The sequence below is a fragment of the Paroedura picta genome, chromosome 1 (genome assembly GCF_049243985.1).
Source record: "Paroedura picta isolate Pp20150507F chromosome 1, Ppicta_v3.0, whole genome shotgun sequence".
NCBI classification, from domain to species: Eukaryota; Metazoa; Chordata; class Lepidosauria; order Squamata; family Gekkonidae; genus Paroedura; species Paroedura picta.
Window position 1 is genome coordinate 127,242,208 of NC_135369.1, and position 26,826 is coordinate 127,269,033.

Here is a 26,826-nt window from a genome sequence, read left to right on the forward strand (position 1 = left end):
TTAGATAAAATATTTTCAGTTTGCCTACAATAAAGCATTTGTAAACATGATCATATAGCTAGTAACACAGCTGCAGTCATACAGCAACCCTAAAGGACAAAATAAGAAAAACAGTATCTGATGGTTCATAGCTGAACCTAAGAAGGATTAGGAAACAGAAGTGATTATGTGGTAAATGACAAAACTCTATACTTTGAGAAACCAGGCTTTTTCAGTTTAACAGCTATAGAAGATAATTATCTAGCCAGGAGTAATGTCTGCTGCAAACTTTAGGAATAATGGTATGAAGGAACTTAATACTGTGTATAATGCATATTGTCTTCAGCTTTAATCAAGTAAAGGATCCCTAACCAATGAATTCTGTTCTTCTTTCATCTTTCCGCTGCCTTACTTGTTCTATCCTTTTGGGTATCAGTACCATATACATTACAGTTCATAATATCAGAATTAACAGTGCACTGGACAGTCATTTACAGTTTTGTTTCCACTGTTCTAGTCTGTTTTCTTTGAATTGCAAAGTCTTTGTGCATACAAAGTGGCTTACGTATATAAAACTTTCAGTTGGAATGTGAAAAAATGTATAAGTACTGGGCTAAGGTTCATACAATAATGCAGAAAATGTGAGATTTGAATTTTCCTATGAAGCCTCAATATATGCTATTGTCTACCACCGCAGTGCCTCCCAACACACACACATAGAAGTCTATTCTTCTATGCGACAACGGCAACAAGACTAGTGCTGGCTAGAAAATGGAAAACGCAGGAGCTACCGTCAATAGAAGACTGGTTGAGCAAATTGGCGGATCTCACCAAGATGGCTAAATTGACATTAATGGTTAATGGAAAATCAGAAGAAGCCTTTCAGGAACAATGGGGTCCTTACTTGAACTATTTAAAAAAGTAAAATAGATGGGGAAAGGAGCAGATATATATATATATATATATATATATATATATATATATATATATATATATATATATATATATATATATATATATATATATATATATATATATATATATATATATATATATATATATATATATATATATATATATATATATATATATATATATATATATATATATATATATATATATATTGCAAGGGGTGGAGGGATCAGGGGTTGAAGTTGGATTTTACTGCTCATCCTTCAGCTGTTCAGCAATACCAATAATTCATGCCATCACTGAACCTGACATTAATGCATTTTATGGAGTGTGCATATTCTGTTCCTAGCCATGTATAGTAATTAATTTTATTTTTTAGATAACCAATCAATATAACTCAGAATTTCAACTAGTACAGGTACACATATATAATACAGATTAGATCATGGAAACAACTCTAGAAGTACCTAAGGGGTCTTTGCAAAGAACTTGTGTGTAAATCACACTCCAAAAGAGGAGAGGGAAAACAGACTGGGCATTTCTGTTGATAAATTCTGCAGATATTAGGTCTGTTGATCAACTAGTTTTTTTACCTTGGTTTCTTATATACATTTTACAGGTGTACATAAATTCTGTGAAAAAATCTCCTGAGGAAACAAAGCCTTTCTATGAGTGATTGGCAGATTAAATGCATATGGATCATTGGTAATCCTCCTTGCTATAGTAGTATTGTGACTTGGGTTGGAATTAAGAGTGCTGCAAGCAAAGGGCAATATCCCATAAGCAGGTTAAAGCCAAAGGCACAGAATGCAACATGTACACTATTGAGGCCACAAAAGTAAAATGACCTTAGGAAATATCCTAGTTCCACTGGAGGTTTCTTGCAAGACAATAGAATGAAGTTCAATTGCAAGAAAAGATTTAACCAGATAAGCTTCATAAATTGTTATAAATTCACCTCTTGTTCCTTGATCTGAAAGGGGAAAAATACCATAATGGTTATTAACCAGCTACCATATATCCTACTAGTACCCAGGATATAACAACAAAATCTAAACTCAGTTTAAATGTGAAAAATGTTGAAACCCCACTCTGATCAGATCCTCTGCAGTGAATTCAACAGTAATGCTAATATTTATTAAAGAGTGCATCCTGTTTTGTCTGAGACCCAAGGCCTGTAAGTCCTGTAAGTCATTACACAATAGGCTGGATATCAAGGCTCTCTTGTGTGCATCAGAGTATGAATTTCCTTAGCAGTAGGATAGTTCAGATTCAGCCCAGTTATTCTTATTTTACACATCAACTCAGTGAGTTTTGCATGGAATTGACCTATGAACTCTACTTTCACAGGTCCAGTATGATACACAGTGCATCCCTTATGCTGACAGTCATATGCGTGCTCATGCATACACAGACACTGTGTGAGGACTGAGTAATCAGTAGCAACTCTGTGCTGCTCCTGACTCATCTGCATATCTTGCTTTGACTTAGACCTGTTTTATTTTTATTTGATACTGTGGCTGCTCACTTTATTCTGTTATCATTTCTTCTGATACATGGGTTTATAATTTTAAAAATAGGAGCCATAAAAGAAAAGAAATTAACACAGCTACCAAACATTCAGCCTCTGATGGTCAAGAAGAGGTAATTCTCTAGCTGAGAACAATGGCTGCCCAGCTGGTAAAACAATCTGGACAGCTAAAACACCAATCCAAAGCACTAAAACAGCCGTCTGGATAACTAAAACAACTTTCTGCTAATGATGACTGAATATTCAGTTCGAGCTTCAGGGGGTCAATCAAGTGTATAGGTGCAAGAGTGTAACAGATGGAGTCCAAAATAGAAAAATGAACCACGGCTGATGAAACAGCAGTTTCAGCTTCATGTAATGTTTTTCTAGACGGATACCCCACCTCAAGAGTTATACTCATTGATTTAACCTTTGTGCCCTTGGTCCTTCAAAAGAGGGTTTTTTATGAGTTTTTGCACTTCCATCTGATTTTCAGTTGCAAATTGAGCAAGCTTATCTGATCCCTCATGTACCTAGCAATACAAATAAGCCAACTCCTGTCATTGTGAAGTTTTTGAGATTGAATATAAAAGATCACCTCTCCAGCCTTGCACCACAGAAAATGGAACTTTCTTGGGGGTCTAAAAAGTATTAGATCATGCTTTATACAGATTACACTAAAGAACTAGTGGCAACAATACTCGACAAGGAATCACCTGCTTGCCAGTTGATATAGTGGAGGGTGGGCTGGAGGCAGTCATGACTGCCTTCTGGTGTGTGCTGGGCTTACACAGCATGCACAGCATAAAGACCCACACCCTGCATGTGGATCCAGGCCTCTTTGCCTGGCACACATGGAGCAGCTTCCCTCCCTCCCACCCTATGTGACGTGCAAACAGCCTCTAGGCTGTGTCTGTGGTGGATGTTTCATGGTTCAATATTTTATCACAACTGCAAGTTTCTCATGTGATAGAGCCTGTTGACAGGGAGTCTGGTGAGAGATTGGACTTCCTCCATATGAGGTGGCATGTAAACGAGCATAGCTTATCCAGCTGGGAGGTGAAGGGCTCATTGCCAAGCGGCCTGGGAGGCAGCCGAGGTGGGCGCCTGGTCCAGGTGGGCACCTGGTGGCTCCCCCACATAGATCGCCTCCTGTAGGGCAGACTTTAGTGAGGAAGGGGATCTGCTTTCCTGGCTGGGAATGGTGCAGATCCTCAGGGCACCTCTGGAAGCCATGGGTTTTGGTGCAGTCCACTGACTGCTAGGTCAGGCTCCCTCTCCCATGCTGTGCCAACCCTACTGTGGGGAGGTAATAAAGCTGTGGCCATGTTTATACCCAATAACTGTGTGTCACGTCTTATTCTAGCCCAAAATGCCCTCTTGTAAGTCAATTTACAAAAGCATAAAATCTTGCAAAATAAATGAACCTATAACATTGTATTAAATATCCATTTTCTGTGTGTATTATCAAGGCCAGATCATGAAGTTTCAGATTCCAATGGCTGTTTCTTACTGGCCTGCAAAATCTACTCCCTGCTGCTCTAAACTCTTAAAATTTTCCTGCAGCGAAATAAACAGCCTGCTGTGATCTTTTGAAGAAAACTGCTAGTCATGATCATTTTAAATATATATATATTGTCTTCATCTGAATTAAGCATCTTGCTTATATTACAGCAGTTTTTCTCTGTCTCCTGTATTATATTTTAATTGAGCAGTCTTACTGCTAGCTTATAGATAACAGTCAGCATACTTCTCTATGTCTCTATCTTGCACCTTTTATTTACTTTTCAGGCTTTAAGCAGACATTTCCTAAACCACCGCCACCCTCTTTATTTTAGTCTATCAGTATTGAAATTGATTTGTTGTACCTATGTAATCAAATTGATAGGAATGGTCAATGTTGTAGAGGTCTCTGGTATCTTACCTGGGAGCAAAATTAAAAGGGTATTTGCATTGCAGGAGGACAAAATCTTGAAGAGCTGGAACTTATTACTACCAAAAGAAGTCACAGATTACAATTAGTCTTTTAACAAGCTTCCCCATACCTTTGAGCTATATTGCTAAAATTTAAGTGGAGAATAATAGATTATAGAATTAGTGACGGACTAGATCCACAGCACATACTAGTTGGATACCAAAGGAACAATGACATTTGATGACTTTATGCTCATAGAATAGTAATAGGAGGAAACAACCACTGATGAAAATGCTACATGGAAAACGGTACAAATTTAGAGTCTGTTTTGGTTGTTTTACTATTAAAAGAACTCCATTTGTTTCTCTTTATTTATTTTGTTTTTCTTGTTGTGTTGAGATGAAATAGTTTCATTGCATAGTTGGTGGTTAGTGTACAGAGGTATTTTCCCCTTATTTTGGTAACTTTTACATCATATATATTTTTGTACTATTTTGATAAATACTCTATAGAATGTAAGGTTCTATATGGTGCTTTATACTTTTTCTATGACTAGAGAATTGGGCATTATGGACCATATATATTATTTTCCAGTGTTATATTCAATGTGATATCAAGACATGTTAAACCTGTGGATAAATTCCAACAAGCATTAGAAGGTTATTTCTAAATTGAAAGATTTTAAAGCTGATATGACTTTTTTATATAAGAAATGCATATAACAGCAAATGATAAAAAATTACTTGTATAAGGATGGGGTTGATGATGTATAAAATACAGATGGGAATTGCAGCAAAGAAATTAAAAGATGCTTGCTCCTGGGGAGGAAAGGTATGGCAAATTTAGACAGCATCCTAAAAAGCAGAGACATCACCCTGCCAACGAAAGTGCGTCTAATCAAGGCTATGGTATTCCCAGTTGCAATGTATGGCTGCGAAAGTTGGACCATAAGGAAGGCTGAGCATCAAAGAATTGAAGCTTTTGAACTCTGGTGCTGGAGAAGACTCTTGCGAGTCCTTTGGACTGCAAGGTGAACAAACAGGTCAGTCCTAGAGGAGATCAGCCCTGACTGCTCCTTAGAAGGCCAGATCCTGAAGATGAAACTCAAATACTTTGGCCACCTCATGAGAAGGAAGGACTCCCTGGAGAAGAGCCTAATGCTGGGAGTGATCGAGGGCAAAAGAAGAAGGGGACGACAGAGGATGAGGTAGCTGGATGGAGTCACTGAAGCAGTTGATGCAAACTTAAATGGACTTTGAGGAATGGTAGAGGACAGGAAGGCCTGGAGGATCATTATCCATGGGTTTGTGATGGGTCAGACATGACTTCCCACCTAACAACAACAACAAAATACAGATACATCTGATCAGTCTAAAGGTGTTGCTATATTGATACATAAGCATGCATATCTTTCCAGGTTCAGCAAGTGATTAAAGAATAAAATGGCTGCTTCATTATTTTGGTAGCAAAATTTTTATTTGATTAATATGTACTATCCAAATGTGGACAGTCCAAATAGATTTCATCTTTTCAGCCACTTGGTATTTTTTACAGATGACTATCTGTTGTTGGATTTTCATGAGATTCTATACACAGTTTTGGATTTCAGCTCACCCCATGGAAAGCATATTCTTTAGTAAGATGTACACTCAATGACTATATGGCTGAACTAGACTTAATTGATTTCTGGAATGTATTTCTCCCACTGGAAAGAAATTAGATTTCTTTTTCAGTTAGACTATTTTCTTGTTTCAGATTCTCTGATCTCCCAGATTATTGCTATATGACCATGCCTACACGCCATTATTCCTTTGGTTTCCAAACTAGGATAGACTACCTGGCTTATGATGTTTAATGTTTCTTTTTTAATGATGAAACTGTTAAAAATTATTTTATCTTTACTCGAGGAACAGCTAGTACTCATGCTACAGAACGAGATGTTTATAATGCTTTTACTAGAGCATTCCAGATGCTTCTCATAAGAAGCAGCTAAGAGAAACAAAAGAAATATAGATAGAAATATCAGTTACATCAATTTGCTATACCTTCCATACCAAATCTGTAAAAGCAAAATACACTTTAGTATGTCTATGGCAGTCATATTGGGAAAATCATGAGAGACTAGGTAAAAATTTTATCATATTTTTTAAAACAGCAAAACAATAAAAACTATATTTCTTTGAACAAAGTTGAGAAAATATATTACATACTGCTTCTACTGAATACAGTTTTATAATTTTTTCTTAACTGTACAGTATAGGCAAAGAATCCACAGAACAAGATTTGGAAACATTTCACCTTGATCTGTTGCTGAACCTTTAAGCATCTGGTTGAGACCAGGCACAACCAACAGCAAATGAAGGGCCCTTGCTCCACTCCCTCTCAGAACTCCACCAGAGGACCTGTTTGTGCAGTTCACTGTAGCATTGTTTACACTGTTTATTGTTACATCTACCTGTATTAATATTATTGTATGGTTATTCATGTGTTATAGATTGTTTTATGTCTCGTTCATATGTTCCATGTAAACTGTCCTGAGCCCCCGGGGAGGGTGGTGTATAAATTAAAACAAACAAACAAATAAATAAATAAAGCATGGATGAAAAAGGCAGTAATAATGAATGTGAATGATGGCAAATCCACAGGACCAGATGGGTTGCTTGTTGAATGTTATAAAACTTTGCTAATTTCTTAATTCCAAAACTTTATCCATTGTAAAGCAAGATTTTTTAATCTGGTTTACTGCCACAGTTGTTATGTGATACCTATATCATTGTAATTCCAACACTTGCAAAGACCATACTCAGTGTGCAATTTTTTACTGATTTTTTTAAGTGTGCCATTCCTATTTACTGCTATGCTTGCTAACAGACATCAAAAAAGTTTTTACAATGTTGATATATGTAGACCAGGCAGGATTTATATGAGGTTGGCAAGGCACTGATAATCTTAGGTTGGTCACTAATTTGATTACTTTAAATTGTAAGAGACTTGATAAATTTGCCATTATCTCACTTAATGCTGTGACAAAATTTGACATAAAATTGTCATTGCTATATTGGCTAAATTTTGTTTTCCTCACAAATATTTGAATTGGGTTAGAATTCTCTACTCATCTCCCATATCCTGGGTGTTAACTAATAGCACATGTTCAGCTTGGTGTAGTGATTAGGAGTGATAAACTAGTGAACTGGGTTTGATTCCACGCTCCCCCACAGCTGGGTGACCTTGGGCTCGCCACAGCACTGATAAAAGCTGTTCTGACCAAGAAGTAATATCAGGGCTCTCTCAGCCTCTCCTTCCTCACAGGTTTCTGTTGTGGGGAGAGGAAAGGGAAGGCAAATGTAAGCTGCTTTGAGACAGGGGGTTGGACTAGATGACCCATGAGGTTCCTTCCAACTCTATTATTCTATGATTCTATGACTCCTTTGGGTAGACAAAAGCAGCATATAAGAACCAACTCTTCTTCTTCAGGTGCTTTCATGTTGATTTATAAACCTTTTCATTCTATCCATTTCCATTAGTAGTGTTCAAAATGTAGTTTCTTGTTTATGTGATTCTTACACTACTTTAAGCAATGTATGTGGGATAAGCCATTTCCTGTCATTTATATGCAGTTGATACAAAAAAAAAGTGAATGGGAATGGGAATCTGAGGGTGTTTTTACTGTCCAGGGTGGAGAGGAGAGTCTTCATAGAGAGTCTGTACCAGCAAGGCTTAACCCTGCACCAACATTTGGTGGAGCTTTCTTTCTTTCAGAAGGAAAGAAAACTCACACCAGCCCACTCATCCAGCATAATGCTATGTTTCCCCTCAACCCTAGACTTCCTTCCAGGATCTGAATATTTCTTTCAGAAGCAGCCTGAAACCATGCTATACGAACTTAGCAAAGAGAGTGCTGTAAGGGTGCTGCCAGAATGGGGAAAGTCTTATGGTGCATCTCTCATAAGAACATAAGAGAATATATGAACACTGGCTTCAAAGCCTGTTCCTAAGAACGGGCCCTGAAAGGGTCCCCTCCCCTGGCCCCTGGCCAGACAGCTTTGGGCTGCAGTTCGCAGCCAAATAAAGTGGGGCGGGCGGGGGCTGGGCAGCTCGTTAGCAGGCAGTCAGCAGGCCGGGATGCCCTTGTCAGCAGGACCAGCCTAGCAGGCCAAAAGGCCCTCGTTAACAAGCCCTCCACCATGGCCCTTTGCCCAGGGCCATCTCACGTGCTGCTGGCTCCAGGCACTGAGGCATCTGAGAGCAAAGAGACTAGAGTCCAGGGCCGGAGGGGCAGGGCCAATCAGGGCAAAGCTGGCTGCACCCTGATTGGCCCTATTCCAACTTGGACAGCCGGACACTTCCTACCCCCTAGGCTGTTTCAGAAATATATAGAGGAACAACAATGGATAAGGATAAGAAAAGTCTTATTAGATCAGGCCAGTGGCCCATCCAGTCCAGCAATTTGTCCTACAACCCAGATGCCATCTGGAGGTCCACTAGTGGAGCCTTAACTCCAGAAGCCCTCCCACTGTTGTCCCTCCCAAGCACCGAGAGTGCAGAGCATCACTGCCCCAGACAAAGTGTTTTATATATATACCTTGCGGCTAATACCCACTGGTGGACCTCTGCTTCATATGTTTATCCAATCTCCTCTTGAAGCTTTCTATGCTTGTAGCAGCCACCACTTCCCGCAGCAGGGAATTCTACTTGTTAATTACTCCTTGAGTGAAGAAGTAGTAGTTCCTTTAACTGTTTTAAGCCTACTACTCATTCATTTCATTGTCTATGAGTTCTTGTATTATGAGAAAGGGAAAAATAAATCTCTTTCTCTACCCTCTTTATCCCATGCATAATTTTGTAAAACACTATCATGTCCACTCCTCAGTCATCATTTCTCCAAGCTAAAAAGTGGTAATCTCTTTATAGGGAAGTTGTTCCATCCCCTTAATCAATTTACTTGCCTTTTCCAATGCTACAATTTTTTTTAGTGCAGTGAGCAGAACTGTACATAGTATTCCAAATAAGCCTGCAATATGGATGCATACAGTGACATTATGATGCTGCCTGATTTGTTTTCAATCTACTTCCTTAATCCCCAGCATAACATTTGTCTTTTTTATTGCAGTTGCACACTGAGTCAACATCTTCAATGAGTTATCTACCATGACTCTCCTGGTCATCTACTGTCAGTTATTCCATCAACCCCATCAGCTCAAAAATAGAAGTTCAAACTTTACAAGCTATTCCCTCTGAGGGACTTCTGTATCTGGCAAGACAGAACAAATCGCTAAACTCCAAATAACACTAAAGATATCTCTGGATATGATCTATTCTGGGACATCAAAGAACCTTTCTGTATAGTGAAAGAACATTATTGAGAAGCTTTATTATTGAAGCACCAATCTGAGGTCCAGACATACCTACTCCTCAGCTGCAGGTGGAATTATACCTTACCCCCAAATGTGAACAATGTGCAAAATGTGAAAAATCAAACTGTTCCAAAATGTAGCTTTTACCCTTGGATATCTAAATGTATTACCCTCATTTTTTTACCAGCAGAATCTATACAAATCAACCATACTCAGAAAGTTATGACCATGTAGCAGTGGGGAAATAAAGACTATATATCATATCCTACTTGATCACTGTATCCATTCAGATTACAGAAGTGAGTTGACCATCCCACTTGAAGGTTTGCCCTCTGTGCCACCCCATGATGTGGCCTCACAGACAGAAACAAAAACAAAGTCACTCTGGCCATTCCCAAATTTATTTAATTGTTGTGGCTTGGTATTATTAATTCAGTTGTCCCCAAATGTGTAGTATGGGTACTTTGACAGAAGAACTGAAAAATTACTTGCTAAGTACCTTTGTTGCAGAATAGTATTTTTGTATTCTCATTGGAAGACCTATAAATCCTAGAGTAAAATATTGCTGTAAATTACACTAGACTTACAATATTCAGATAATGATAAGAAGTCATAGAAATTAAGGGACAGCAAAATTGTTACTATAATATTTAATGTTATACTTTCCATTGCAATGGCTTGACCGGAATTATGATCTGGGGGTCTTGCCCTATTCTGTGTGTTGCATACTTAATGTGTAAGATCAGGACCAGTAACCATTCTATTAAGATTTTGACTTGGTCCTTGGTTGGGACCAGCTGAGTTAGATTGGAAGAAACTGTGTTGTACCGCCATCTTTATAATTGCTGATTTTATGATGAATGCATTGTATTTTAATTGGATTTTATAGGTTATGTTGTTTTATGGTTTTATTTTGTAAGCTGCCTTGAGACGACTTTGTCGAGAGAGGCAGGGTATAAATTCAGAAATGAATGAATGAATGAATGAATGAATGAATGAATGAATGAATAAATAAATAAATAAATAAATAAAGGTAAAGGTAAAGGTAAAGGTATCCCCTGTGCAAGCACCGAGTCATGTCTGACCCTTGGAGTGACGCCCTCTAGCGTTTTCATGGCAGACTCAATACGGGGTGATTTGCCAGTGCCTTCCCCAGTCATTACCGTTTACCCCCCAGCAAGCTGGGTACTCATTTTACCGACCTCGGAAGGATGGAAGGCTGAGTCAACCTTGAGCCGGCTGCTGGGATTGAACTCCCAACCTCATGGGCAAAGCTTTCAGGCGGCTACCTTACCACTCTGCGCCACAAGAGGCTCTGAATAAATAAATAAATAAAGCTATTCAGAACTGATTGGTTGATAGAACAGTGATTTTATCATCATCACTGGTAGGTAACTAGTAATTATGGTTTTGTTGACACTCATACACTAATAGCAGCAGTAGATGCTTATACAATAACTAGAGAATAGTCCATAAATATTGTTGTTTAGTAGGATTGAGCTTCTTTGTATAAGCTTTGGTTCTGTAAGGTAAATTGCTTTTTATCTTGAACCTAACTCTGTAGCTATTTTTCTGAGGGGAAGTCCTAGATCAGAATGTGATTGCCTGCTAATCCCTTAATCAGTTGTGAATTGGCTTCTGACCAACAGGAAGTGGCAAATTTGTTTGGTAACTGTTACAGTTGCTCAATGTGAGCTTAACCTATCCATTGATTGGTTCACAGTCTGCTTGTGAGTGTCAAAGGGGTTATGTTTGACTGCTGAACAGGTTTGCTGCAAAATTCATGGCAGCTCTAATACATGGTTTAAAAAAAATCTTCAGTCACAGCTAATATCTCTTTCTGTTGGGGAAGCCCTAACCTCTAGGAAAATTCAGCCTGCTTAATTGCTTAATATATTGCACTAGTGTTTAGAAAGTAGTACTTAATACCCAACCCAAAGCAAATTTTCCAAAAAAGTGCCTTATCTTTACTGTGAATCTTATTCAGTTTGCTGTTTCTGTCCACCCAAAGTGGACATTGTGCCACCTTATGTAGCTACCCATTCAGCTCTGTGGCACCTAAGTGTTTAATCCATGCTCAATCCAACAAATACACAAAAGTCAAGAGGATGAATAGCTGCTGGTTTTTGTACCCCGCTTTTCACTAACCAAAGGAATCTCAAAGCGGCTTACAATTGCCTTCCCTTCCTCTCTTGATGCCAGACACCCTAAGAGAGCTCTGACAGAACTGCTCTGTGAGAACTGCTCTGGCAGGGGAACCTACAGTGCCCCCCCAGGCCAGCAAAGTAGAGCAGAACAATAATACCCAATGTTGGCAACCTACTACAAAAAGTACAACAGCTACCAAACTGTGGGCTACAGTGCCCCCCCAGAACAAAACTCCGTAAAGCTGAAAACTGAAAGAACTGTAAAAATCAACTTTTAAAAGAAGCACAACCCCAAGAAGAGAAGTTAAACAATGCTGCCCCTCAGATAAAAGAAGAAAGAAACACTAGAAGAAACAGTAAATCCCAAAGCACCCCCAAAACCCACTCCACCCAACTCACAGAAACCAAAAGAATAGTTTGGAAGAAGTGATTAGGAAAAGAAGGAGAAAAATATCAGAATCCCTCAGTCAACCCATTGATGTTCTACAAGCTGCCAGAGTAATCTTTCAAGATCTTTGCAGAAGGCAATGGTTAGCTGGGAACAATTCGCTCACTTGCAAAGAGCTTAGTTTTTAAGATCTTTGCAGAAGGTAAAGGTTAACTGGGGGGCAACTAGCTCACTTGCAAAGAGCTCAGGTTGCAGATGCAATGCTGCGATTGGCTGGGGGCAGGCTGTTAATCAATTACCCGTACATAAGCCAAGGATGTCTTTTAAATGCTAAAAACTGTGCTGGAAAACTCGGCTTATATGCAAATATATATGGTAAGTATGATTGACGGAAGAAGAAGAAGGAATAGAATAATTCAATACTTAGGTTAAAATGTCAGAGCAAAATATTTAAATGCATAATTATGTCAGAAGGACCCATGGGATAAGTCATGTGTGTAAAATGACTTTTGAGCACATTTACAAAATTAACTACAAAAGCAAGGATTTCTTTGCAATGAGCCTGAGATGCTGGAATGATTTGTCCAAACAGCTATGTCTTTATAATTCCTTAGTTGATATTTGATGAATGCATAATTCTTTATTTCAATAGTTAGTTTCCGCTCCTCATACTTTTTCAAGGCAACAATGTAATTAAAACTGTACCTGGTATGAGGTCAAATATGCTAAACATCTCAGAGACTATTTCCATTTTGTAAGCATTACACTGTCCTGCTGTTGTTGTTTTTTAAAAAAAATTTGGATACTTTCTTTAGATTATCTTTTTGAGATGCTATAAACAAACTGAGTTAAAATAAATGGTATCTAACTGTTCTACTACAAAACATGTTTTTTTCTTTTTCTCTTTGGTTTATGTATGTTAAAGATTTGCAGTATTTGAGTTTTAATTTTTTTTGTAAATGAGCCTAAACTTTTAAGTGTTACACTATAAAATAAATGTGTAAAACCTGTACAAACTAGAAACACCTTTTGCAGTTTTTAATATTTAAGAGTATGAGTTCTTTCCTAACACTAGGTGGTATATTTCTTGCTTTTATTACCTTTCCTGTTCTAAAAGTGTATTTTCCTCCATAAAAGGGTATAAAGAACTTCTCTAAGATTTACTGTAGCTTGACAGCTGGATAAACCAAACAGTCAGTGTAGAAAATATAAAATTCATAGCTCATGCAAGCAGACTGAATCTAGGAAAGAAAATCTGACATCAAAGAAATTATGTCTGACTGAAAACTAGTTATTGGATTAAGAATGTTGGAGTTTAAACATAAGGCTGGATAATCCCTTGCTGTTATAAACTCCCCCTGATCAGCAGTCAGCTCTTCACTGTGATCGTATGTTGCATGGACAAGTTGAAGAAAGAGACTTTTGAGATATGAGTAATAAACCCGGGCTGCAGAAACAACCCAAAGTGACAGTGATTTATGTTTCCTATTTTAAGAAATAAGATTACCATTTCATAAATCCTAGATAAACCCCAGACATTGTGAGAATTGATTCAAATGTTTAGAAAGGCACATGGTATAGTCATGTATTCAATTATAGCACCTCACTCCAAGAAGGGATGTGGTAGATAACTTGATTGAAAGCCTTGGCCCTGAAGTGTTTCCATGCACATGGAAACCTGAGGAGAAAAAGTATTCTCAATCCTTACAATTAGAAAATACATTTAGGTTCAAACAATCTCGAGTACCTCTGTGTGATAGAACTAATCTTTAAATGCTCCTCGCCCCACTGCCACACCCTCAAACCTCCTGCTGCTAAATTGTAATATGGAAAGCCACATGCAATTACAGGCCGATTATGCACACGGCCGGCCAATGTGTGCTGGTCCTGATTCCTAATGGTGGAACAGCATGATCTGCCACTTCTACCACACATTCTACCCCTGAGTTGTGTGCTTATATGCACAACTTTTGGAGTAGGAAGGGTCTGCTTTACCTTCTGGCTGTGATGACAGCTGGTGGGGGCATGTAGGTCCCATCTCAGGATGGTGAGATGGTAGCATGCCCCCATCCCGCTATCCCACCATCATAGGAGAGGGTGTAGAAATGTCCCATTCAGCTCTGTGGCACCGTGAAGCCAAATGGGGTGCTTTGTGTTCTTGTGGGGACACCATATTTGGGGGGAGGAGCCAGGCCTTGAAGGCATGACTCTTCCCATATGCATGCAACTGGACTAGCTGGGCCTCTGATGGCCACAGTGGCAAGAAAGGGAATGCAGAAAAATCAGTGTTCCTTTGCCACGGGCCATCAGAGGCCCAAAAGCAGACCAGGGCTGGGGGGGGGGGAGTTCAGATGGTGCCAGCATAGTGCATAAGCAGAGATTAGCCCACTTATGTGTGTACTAAGTGTAACTGTAAGTGATTTAAAAACCTCTCTTTTTAAATTACAGAAATATTTTGTGCCTAAAACATAAACCACCAAGTGGTTAAATCTATTTATTAAGTAAGCAAAATAAATTTAAAAGACCTTAAGGGCTACCATTCCATAGTAATTCCCACATGCAAGAGCTTTATATCAGTACTCAAAAAAGCACGATAGGATTTGTGGTCACCTAGACCTTTTCTGCACTGGAGGCTGTATGTCCGGCCAGAGGGTAGAGTTTGAGCCAGGGCAGGTTGTCCTGCCTCTTCCTTCTCCTGCACGGTAGAGCAATTGGGCCCATGCACCTCATCACCCCATATTGCCATGAAAACGCTGGAGGGCGTCACCCCAAGGGTCAGACATGACTCGGTGCTTGCACAGGGGATACCTTTACCTTTACCTTTACCTCATCCACCCCAGATTTGTTCTCCTGAAATTAGAGCAAAAGCACAAAAAGAAATATTTTTATTTTATTTTATTTTATTTAGATTTCTAGACTGCCCATTTCTTTTTTAAAATCTTGCAGAAATCGTGCAGAAATAACAGTTAAAAATTAGTTAAGCTGGAGACTGAAGCATTTCAGGAAAAAAACTGCAAGTTTTAAAGACAAATCCAGAAGATATTTGCCACACTGTCTCAGGAAGGAGAAAATAAAAATAACAATAACAAGTTAATTGCCCACAATGCAAAATCAAGTGCCATATATACTCGATTTTAAGCCAACCCAAATATAAGTCGAGGCACCTAATTTTACCACAAAAAACTGGGAAAACTTATTGACTCGAGTATAAGCCTAGGGTGGGAAATGCATCAGCTATAAATAAAAATAAATACCAATAAAATTATATTAATTGAGGCTTCAGTAGGCTAAATGTTTTTGAATATTTCTTTTAAAGAAAAACAGTAAACTAGCTGTGTAAGTGGTCATCTGTTCCAAATTTCTTCCAGCCCTTTTTTTTGTTCCATCTTCATCCATCCATCCTTTAACATGTGAAAACAGTATCTTCCCTACATTTGAGTTTCTTGAGAGGAAATTAATTTACATGACCAAGCCTGGCTCTTTCTTTTGCCTTCAAAACAGCAAATTGATATGCATAAATTAATAGGCAAAGCTTTTTGTGCCATGAGAATGAACATTATCACTTGCAGTTCAAATGGCTGTTAAAGGCACAGTTAAAAGCGAGTTTAAAAGTTGGCAGCACTCATAGGGACGGGGGAGATCTGTGTTCTCCCATTGCAGTCAAATAACAGAATCTTGGGGGTACTTCGTGGATAATCAAAAGCCATAAGCTCTTGTGCACAGGAGGCCACTTTGTCAGAGGCAGTTTTGTTTCACTTGATAAAGGAAATATCCAGCTGTTTACATATCTCTGCGGTGTGGCAAGTTGGAATGTTTACTTCTGCAACAGAACTTCATTGTGGGACTATACACAGTGCTGATTGTTACTAGGAATAATGCCCATTTTATTCAGCAATGCGTCAGCGATGAGGCTAGGGTGCCACTGGGGCCGGGAGAAGGCAGGAAGCCACCCACCCACGTAGCTCCCCATTGGCGGCTTGGCTCCTTTGTGGCTCCTGATTGGGCCTCTGAGTTTTTATCCCAGACAGGGCCTGCCCTAACTCCTCCCCAACAGCCCTTGCCCTTTTAGAATAGAATCATAGAGTTGGAATCATAGAGCAGGAGCGGTTTAAAGATAATTTAGGTAAAGCAAATTAAGCAATATCAGAACTCCAATTATAATTCTTGTAATGTTATACCAAAGCATATTTCCTCTAATAACATTAAGCAATAAGATAACAGACCAATTATCTCACCATTAAAAATACTTATTTATTTATTAAATGTTTGTACCCTCCTTCCAAAAGGCTCATGGAGGCTTATATCATAGCATACCAATAAATAACAAAGCCATAGATAAAATATAATCATGAATTTAAAACTGTAGGTCTAAAATTAATAAGTTCAAATTTTAAAATAGATTAAAACCATCCCTATGTTGCCATCCCTCAAGGTTAAGGAGCAGTCTACCTTCCTCAATGAGAGGGATAAGTGCTATACCAAGGTGTTTCAATAATAGTTTCAGTGTTGCATGCTGTCTCTGAGTGAATGCATTAAGGGAGGCCAGGTTCATTGGTGGGTCTGAACCATCCTCACCACACTGTGGCTTTAATATTTTGAAAGAGCCCTCCTGGGCGGAGAGTGTCTAGTCTGTGTCAGAGCTCGGTTTCCTGTGTCCATCCTTTATTTCTGGCTGGACACGCTCCATGGTCCAATCAGGGTGTGCCCAACAAAGCTGGGTGAGCCCTGATTGGGCTCTAGAAGGTACGCCCCCACAAGCCGGCCGTGCACCATGTCGGGGCGCTTGTTGCCAGATGAAGTCTCACCACCAACAGAGCTGGACCTCCAGTGCCCTGCTGCAACCACTGCTCACTGCTACCCTAGCCACAGGAGAGCACCCCAAGCCTGACCCCACAAACCACTTGCATGGCACTTGATCCCGCTTACCGCCACTTGCATCCTGCTCTCCGCCAGGGATAGACCTCCAGCGCCCGTCTGCACCCACTAGTGACTGCACCCACAGCCGCAGGATGGGATGGCCATCCTCCTAGTGACTGGACCATGCCACAGTGTAGCCCTGGAGCTGGGATTCTGGCTCCACTGGCAGGCGATGGCTCCCTGCTGCTGCTTACTCCCCCCAACCAAGGCACCCACTGAGGCTTTTGTGCCCTTCGGCAGCCTCTTCCTGAATGCAGTCAACATGCCACAGCTCTCTACCCACACTTCCTCTCCCTCACAAGCCTCCAAACTCTATGCGTCCTTTGTGGAATGTTTTGCTCTCACCTGCAGCACTGGAGCCCTACCTGCCAATGATCCCTCCCGCACCCCTGCAAACCCACCAACTTGCCCTTTCCAGCCCCCCCATGCTTTGCCTCCACTGGCTTACGTCCAAGCCTCCCTTCTGCTATTCACTCCCCACCACCCCGCAAAGCCACTGCCATGCCCTTGCCAACCTTTGGTGCTGGCTTTGTGGCAGCAGCAGTGGGAGAACAGGACACCCAGCTCCCACTCCTTCCCCCTCACTCTGCGATGTCTCTGCAGTATCCTGTCCCAGACCTGGGATCCGTGCTAGCACCCATTGTATTCTCATCTGCAATGGGCTTTGATGCTAGTATAACATAAATTCTTTCTGACATTACCTGTTTCCAGTAAGGATGCTGGGTACTTTGTATCAAATACATTTGGCTGGCAAACAGACTAATTTTGACTGTGAAAATCAGACACAAGTCAAACCATGAATCATACTGCTTTGCTCATTCTTTACTTACACATTTGTTTGTGGAGAGGAATGCAGCACCTGTGGTGGGAGAGAAATGCATCTCCCATTGGGCATTGCAAAATATGCAGAAGATGTCTTTCTACTTGAATACATGGAAACAATAACTCAATGAACACACTTGAGCTGCTTGAGCAGAGCGGAACAATCCACTGAATAATTGGTCCCTGCCCATGAGGCAAGAACAGAACATGAGTTGAACCAGCGGTCTTTCAAGCACCCTTCATTTTTGGAATAAATTAAGGGGCATTGGTTGTACTGGGTATCTCACTGAGACTCAATAAAGACTTGAAATCTCCAAGTCCAGGATATCTAATGGGACCTTTTAATCTCAAAATAAAACAGAGATCATGAATTGAGAACAGGGAATAAAAATTAGTTAAAGTTCAACCATTATTCTTAATCAGATTAATACCTACTAGACCTAAGTTTTTAAAATATGGTGACACATGTTATGAATGTGGGCAGAGTTTAAAGTCTCAAAGAGATGCAGAGCACCAGGACCTTCAAAGAATAGTAGTTTTATTATGAAGAGAAACAATTTTGTATAGAAAGAGGAGAGAGAGTCCTGTCTAACAGTTTGGTCTGTTCAGGAGGCAAACAGGGAAAAGTGTTATCAAAGGAGCAGGAAGCCTCCAATGGGCCAATCGAGACACTGGATGGGAAAATTTGAAATATCCAAGGAAATTCCCATTCTAACTATGCTCACACATCCCTGATGCCCCCTACAGGACATTCCCTATATTCAGCCATGCTTGCTATGTATCTTGCATATTCCAACAATGAAGTTACCTCCCAAGTGAAACATGCCAGGCCTGCTACACTGTAACTCGTTAATTTAAGGGTTTTTAAAAAATTGTTTGAGTTGGATGTTCTATATTCTAATTAAGATATGTGCATTAGTTTACTTCCATTGTATTGTAATATTTGCTCTATGTTTAATTCCTTTGGGGAGCTGCTATTCACTCTTTTTGCAGATGCTTGAAGCTTCAGGTCACATCCTGCCTCTCTGATTTCTCTCTGATGCCCTACTTCCATGCATATCGCAGTAGTACATTCAGCAACATAATCAGTGTTTACCATGTCTTCTAAGCTTTTTATCACATGTACAGTTCTGCAATCATGCAATTGATATCCATACCATATCAATATACTATGCTATATACTGAGTTTGACTGTAAGATCATCTAACTCAATATAATTTTTGACTAACAGTAACAGTCCAAGATTTCAGCAAAGAAAGGTTATTTGTACATTTGGTGCTTAAAATCCTTTCTTGGAGACTGGGAATTCTGTGTGCAAACTGAACCACTGTGCCCTCTCAAAACGGACAGATTTAATTTTCTAAACTAGCCTGAAATCCTGGTTTGGAATGTAAAATTTTTAAGTTTTAAGAGTAAAAACTGTATTATTATCTTCAGGTCTTAGCTTGAGTTGTATTTTAACTAAAAGACAGTATAAGTGATAGTATGGTATCATTTCAAAAGAAAAAAAATGATTACTTTCCTGAGTGCTATGGAACCATGAAATTAAAATTGATACAACCTACGATTAATTGGTCCAGTATGGCTGCTGCTGAGTGATTATGCTCTTTATATGTTTTATATATACAATTAATAATTGTCAGTTCATGTCAGATTATGTATTTTAAGTTTTCCACTCATCGGAAATTGAAATACCATTAATAGCAAAGTTAATGCTCTTCCCAGTCTGTATGGTGGAAAATACACTGAGAAAAAAGATTTAAAGTTTGGTTTTAATTCAATGCCAAAATCATACAGTCTATATGAAGAACATGGTTAAGTGCAAAATAGTCAGGAAAAACAAAGAATCATAGAGTTGGAAGGGACCTCCTGGGTCGTCTAGTCCAAACCCCTGCACTATGTGGTACACTCACAACCCTATCGCTCATCCACTGTAACCGGCCACCCCCTTGAACCTTCACAGAATCTGCCTCTCTGTCAGATGACTATCCAGCCTCTGTTTGAAAATTTTCAAAAATGGTGAACCCACCACCTCCCGAGGAAGCCTGTTCCACTGAGAAACTGTTCCAACTGTCAGAAACGTCTTCCGGATGTTTAGACAGAATTTCTTTTGAATGTATTTAATCTATTGGTTCTGATCCATCCCTCCGGGGCAAGAGAGAACAACTCTGCTCCATCCTCTACATCAGGGGTAGTGAACCTGTAGTCCTCCAAATGTTCATGGACTACAATTCCCATGAGCCCCTGCCAGCATTTGCTGGCAGGGGCTTGTGGGAATTGTAGTCCATGAACATCTGGAGGACCACAGGTTGATGACCCCTGCTCTACATGACAGCCTTTTAAATACTTGAAGATGGTTATCAGATCCCCTCTCAGTCTTCTCCTCTCCAGGCTAAACAGACCAAACTCCCCCAACCTTTCTGCATACATCTTTGTCTCCAAACTCCTCACCATCTTCATAGCCCTCCTCTGGACATGCTCCAGTTTGTCTACAGCTCTCTTCAACTGTGGTGCCCAAAACTGAACACAGGACTCCAAGAGAGGCCAAGCCAGAACAGAGCAAAGTGGTACCATCACCTCCAGTCACTCCATTTGACACAGGCCAAAATCCCATTTTCCTTTTTATCCACCAAGTCACACTGCTGACTCATGTTGAATGTATGGTCTACCAAGACTCCTAGATCCTTTTCTTACTACTGCCAAGACAATTCTCCCCCATCCTATATTGGTGTATATAGTTTTTCCTACCTAAATGCAGAACTTTAAACTAGAAGAGATTAAAACTTCATTACAAAGATTTCCCAAGACCAAGCCACTATGATCCAGACATACAGACTATCAAACCTATCTATTTTTAGTTGCGCAGAAGAATATTGGCACGGGTGAATCAATTAGAAAAAGAAAGTGGGTCTAAGCACCTTTTCCCTCTTCATTTAAGAACAAGAAACAAGAGCCAGAACTTAGTCTGTCCAGTTAAATGAGATAACTGCATGCCCATCAACAACACAAAGGGAAACAAGAAAGCTGTAAAGGCTTGTACCTAGGACCCAGTTTCTCAATTGGCGATTGGTGCTGTGAAAGCTGTCAATGCTGTTGATCTGTCCATCATTTTAAATAGAGTTATTAATCCAACATGAAGAAATACATAGGCAACTCTTAGAATCAGTACATCATACAGATTGAGTATCAGGGGTAATAACCAGATTATTTCCCTTTCATTCCTCTTCCTCTGTGGATTGTCTCTGCTGCATCACAGTGTACTCCAAAATTCGGGTCTCACTAAAATTTCCAAAATTAATTGGAGCATGCTCTATATTGGCAGATTTCAGCTTGGGTCAACCATCACTGGATCGGTGAGACCTGTCCAAGTACTGCCCATTCTTGCATCTTTCATTTCTGGGCAAGGTGGTTGAGAAAGCCACCATGGACCAGCTTCTGGCATTCTTGAAGGAAACTTTGGCGGTCAACCCATACCAGTTGGGCTTCCGTCCTGGCCACCGGGTGACAAAAGTGCTGGTCACCTTGTTGGATGATCTCCGACACCATATGGATAGGGGTGGTTTGGTCATTCTCATAATGTTGGATCGTATCAGCTGCATTTGATGTGGATGACCATGAACTCTTGGCCCACTGCCTCACTGGGACCTGGATTTGTGGTACTGCCCTTCAGTGGCTGCTCTCCTTTCTATGGAACCAGACACAGAGGGTTATAGTGGGGGGAAAGATGTCATGCACCTATTGACTCCTATGTGGAGTTCCTCAGGGTGTAATCCTCTCACCCACACTTTTTAACATCTTTATGCACCCTCTGTCTCCGCTTGTTTGGAGTTTTGGGATGGGTTGTTATCAGTATGCTAATGACAACCAGCTCTATCTCCTCATGGAAGGCTGCCTGGACTCCATCTAGATACAGTTGCCAGATGTTTGGAAGCCATAAGTGAGCACAGTTGCATGAAATTCAACCTCTCCAAGATGGAAGTCTTGTGACTGGGAAGGAAGGGGGGAGACGAGGAAGCACAATTGCCTGACCTGGCTGGGGTGCATCTTAACATCTCACCCTGTGCTAGGAATCTGGGAGTGATACATGATGCCTGCCTTACTATGGAGGTGCAAGTCACAAGAGTAGCGCACCTGGCATTCTTCCATCTTTGCCGGGCAAAGCTACTAGTGCCCTATGTGTCCTCAGAGCACCTGGCCACAGTGATCTATGTGATGGTCACCTCCATAATTGACTTCTATAACTTGATCTATGCAGGCCTTGCCTTGTCCTTGACCCATGACATTGAAGCTGGTACAAAACGCAGCAGCTAGGGTCGTCACAGGAACATCTTGGTGGACCCACATCCAGCTGGTGTTGAGGCAGCTGCATTGGTTGCCAGTTGAAGCCTGGATCAAGTTCATGGTTTTGGTGTTGACCTTTAAGGCCCTTCATGGCCTGGGACCCTCATACCTGAGGAACCGCCTGTCGCCTTATGCTTGTCACAGGGCTTTGTGCTGTGTGGATGTTAATTTGTTGGTGATATTTGCCCCCTGAGAAATTTTCCTGGCCTCAAGCTGCGTCAGGGCCTTTTCAGTCCTGGCCCTGACGTGGTGGAATAGGATCCCAGAGGAGCTGAGGGCCCTGCAGGAGCTTTAGAATTTCTGCAGGGCCTGTAAAATGGAGCTCTTCCACTAAATCTTTGGTTGAGGCCAGGATGTGGAAGATCTACCAGGCCCATTCCTCAGATTAGAATGATAGTTGGCATCCCTGGAAATCTAATCCCTGAAGTATTGACAGAGTGGAGGGGTGTTGAAGGGGGTTTGCAGGATGAGTTTGATTTTTTTCACTCCCAGAGTTGCTATCTTGTAATGTTAATATTTTTAATGTTTTTATTTTATATGGGGTATTATTCTGTAACCCAGCCACGAGACGTTTTATGAGAAAGGCCGGTAATAAATCTAATAAATAAATAAAATTGCATTTTTGTGCTCCCTTGTATTATCAATGCACATTTGCCTCATCTGAAGAAGTAATCTGGAAGGGAACATCAAATTGTTTTGGTGTTATATTGTTCACACATACTGACATGTACACGCACACAACCACAGTTGTGCATAAGTAAAATACTAAATGAAAATCTTACTGATACACCAAATACCTCTAGATTCATTTTTGTAGTGTTTGATTAAATCACATCTGTGTCTATAGATTATGAAAATTCTACCTTTCATATCTGTTGCTTGTCAGAACTGGGGGGGGGGGTTGTTCCATTTATTCAAACTGGCTATGGATAATGATGGCTGCCACCACTGAAAGCCAAGAGTTAGATCCCACTGTTACTCTCAAAACTTTATTAAAAACTGGAGTTAACTCTAGCACAAACTGGGTTTTCCAAGGACAAACTAGACATGACAGGAATGTTCACAATCTCAGAGAAAGATTAAAGGTGTACAGGTGAAGGATGAGTTTCTTGTGCACCTTTCATGTCTTGCAGCTGCTTCCCTCCCCCAGGTTATTTTCAGTATTTGCAAATAGACTACAGGGAAGTAAGGCAAATGAGAACTTTAGCTCCCCCCACCCATAATTTCCCCTTTTCTGTTCATATCAGAACCTCTCCCCCACTATGCATCAATGTGATTGGGCAGGTTCATATTTGAAAACACAAACCTGCCACTATCCCATTTTGTTAGCACTCTAAATAATCCTAGAATTAAGTTGATTAGTATACATAGACATCCTCATAACTTGTTGCATTACCACTAATCAACAGTACAAAATTTTCAGAAGGAGAGAAAATGAAAGACAAATTTCTACTTATCAATGCTGGAAAAGCTTACTGTACCTTTAACCTATCTGTTTTACTACACTGTAAAACTGTGTTGGTATTACTTTTAACAACTTTATTACAAACTTAAGTAAACTATGGGATTTTTGATGATTTCATGGAATCTTGCTGGATGCTATATTTTCTTCAAATGACAACTGACATTTAATCAGTGGGACATAATTGTGAAGTGGATGTCAAATGCATCAAAGGCATTCTTAATTTTGTACAAGAACCTCTAGTGAGTCAGAGGCTGTAATAGCGCAGAATGAGCCTGCAGGTAGAAAGGAACATTATATGCATCAGAGAAACATTACCAGTTTCACAAAAGCATCACCTACATCAATGAAGAAATAAATAATATGCATGCATATGCATGGACCTTGAACATTATATTGTATGCAACTGTATGATGGGAACTAGATCTATGAAAATAGGAAGATTCAGGATAAGGAAACAGTTTTGTCAGTATGAGAATGAGCCTTGGATATCCTTCAGCTAGTGAGTGAGCACGTTTCCCCTAATATGTGGCTTGAAAAATGAGGTCTTGCAGCAATTTAAACTGTAACTTGCTGCAAGGCCAAAAGTGCTTCATTTTTCAAGCCATATGTTATTTCATATAGGCTACCAATTATGGTTTGTTCTCTTCCTCCAAGCTAGAATTCAGATGAAGATTAAAACAAAATTTAGAACCTTACTTTGGAGAGAAGAAAGCAAATCATAGTTAGTAATTTGAATGTAAGACCCAACCAAGCAGAAGAGTTTAATTTTTGAGCGGCCTATAAAAGGAGGAAGAAAAACGATCCATATGAGATTCATGCTGATGAACCATAGTTCATCCAGACTGTAATGTTTCATCACTATATCTGAATGAGGCAAATGAGAGAGATCCATGTAGAAGAATAGAATCATAGAATTGGAAGGGGCCATACAGGCCATCTAGTCCAACCCCATGCTCAATGCAGCATCAGCCTAAGACATCCAGGATAAGTTGCTGTCCAGTCACTGCTTGAAGACTGTCAGTGACTGCCATGAGTTCACAATGTCCTTAGGCAGTTGATTCCACTGCTGAATTACTCTGATTGTGATCCCCCCCCCCTGATATTTAGCCTATATTATTCTACATGTAGTTTAAGCCCATTTCTGTGGGTCCTATCCTACGCTGCCAACAGGAAACACTTCCCTGCTCCTCCTCTGCCAACCTTTCAATACTTATAGACAGAAATCATGTCTCCTCTCAACTGCATACAGTACGCCTGGTGTGGTTGCCCAATGCAGTATGTGGTGGAACTTGTGGTTTTGTTGTGATACCTCTATTGATACAACATTAAACTACTTTGCCACCACATCACTCTGTTTGTTCATATTTAGTGTCCACAAGTACTCCAAGATCTCCACATCCACTGCTACCCAGAAGTGTATTTCCCATCCAGTGTGTATGCTACTTGTTCTTGTGACTCAAATGTAGAACTATGCACTTCTCTGACATCATCTGCAAATTTAATGAGGAGACCGTCCGCTTCCTCATCCAGATTATTGACAAAAATGTTGAAATGTATTTGATTTATTATCAAGCCCTGTGCAATGCTGCTGTTCACCTCCTTCCAATCTGATAAAATGCCATTGACAACCTCTCTTTGAGTGTGGTTTTTCTAGCCAGTTCCCTATCTACCTAACCATCTGAAAATCCAGCCTGCAGTCCTCCAGTTTACCCATCAGAACATCATGGAAAACTTTGTCAAAGGTCTTACTGAATCCAGGTAAACAACATCAGCTGAGTTTGCACGATCTAATAAGCCCATCACTCAGTCAAAGAACCAGGTTAGTCTGGCAGGATCTGTTGGAGAGAAATCTATGATGACTCCCCCTTAGCAACAAATTGACCTTCAGATGTTTGCAGATCACCCCTTTAAACATTTGCTCCATTATTTTCCCTGCAATTGAGATCAAAATCACCAGCCTTTAGTTTTCCAGGTTTGCTCTCTTCCTTTTTTTAAGATTGGAAAACCATTGATATGGTTCTTCTGGCACCTCTCCAGTCATCCAAGAGGTCCTAAAGATGATAGACAAAGGTTCCACAAACTTTTGAGAAAGATTTTTTGAGCACTCTGACATGCTCACCATTTGGCCCAGGGGATTTTAACTAATCCAATGCAGCCAGGCAGCAGAAAGGACCTGGTCTGGCCTACAGTCCTATTCCACCTTGCCCTTGAAGGTTTTTCCAACAACAGGAGAGACTTTCATTTGTTTGTTTATTCCTTAGATTTTTAGCCCACCACTTTCCAGGGATTTGTGGTGGGGTACAATATAATCCCCCCATAAAACATGATAAAACCCCATCCCATAACAAAACAATAAAACATAAATAAAAGAGGATAAAACAATATTGGTGGTATAACCCCTCCCCTCCCCCAATCCCTGCAGCCATCCACCCCCCAGGGTGGGGTACACTGAATATTATTGTGTAACCTGAGGAGGGTCCCGCACTGTTCCTGGCTCTGACCTCAACGAAAGATCTAGTGGAAGAACTCAATTCTGCAGGCCCTGTGGAACTCTGATAGCTCCGCTAGGGCCCTCAGTTCTCCTGGGAGCTCATTCCACCAGGTCAAAGCCAGAACCAAAAAGGCCCTGGCACTAGTTGAGGCCAGGCAAATTTCTCAGGTGCCAGGAACCACCAACAAATTAATACCCACAGAGCACTAAGCCCTGTGGAGAGCTAAAAGTGATAGGTAGTCCTTCAGGTATGTGAGTCCCAGACCATGAAGGGCCTTAAAAGTCAACACTAGGGATGGGCGCTCCAGCATTCACGTGCAAAGCAGCCAGAGTTGGCATGCTGAGACCCATGCCTCCCCCCCCCCCCCACCGCGGTGCAGCGCTGGCTGCTTCGGGCATGAACGGCCACTTCGGATGCCAAAGAGCCCATCCCTAGTCTACACCAAAACCATGAATTTGATCCAGGCTGCAACTGGCAACCAATGTAGCTGCTGATTAAATATTCTACATTATGGGTTCAGTAATAGACAGAAACTCAATTCTGACAACCAACCAACTTTATTGGAACGAGAAATACGGAATACC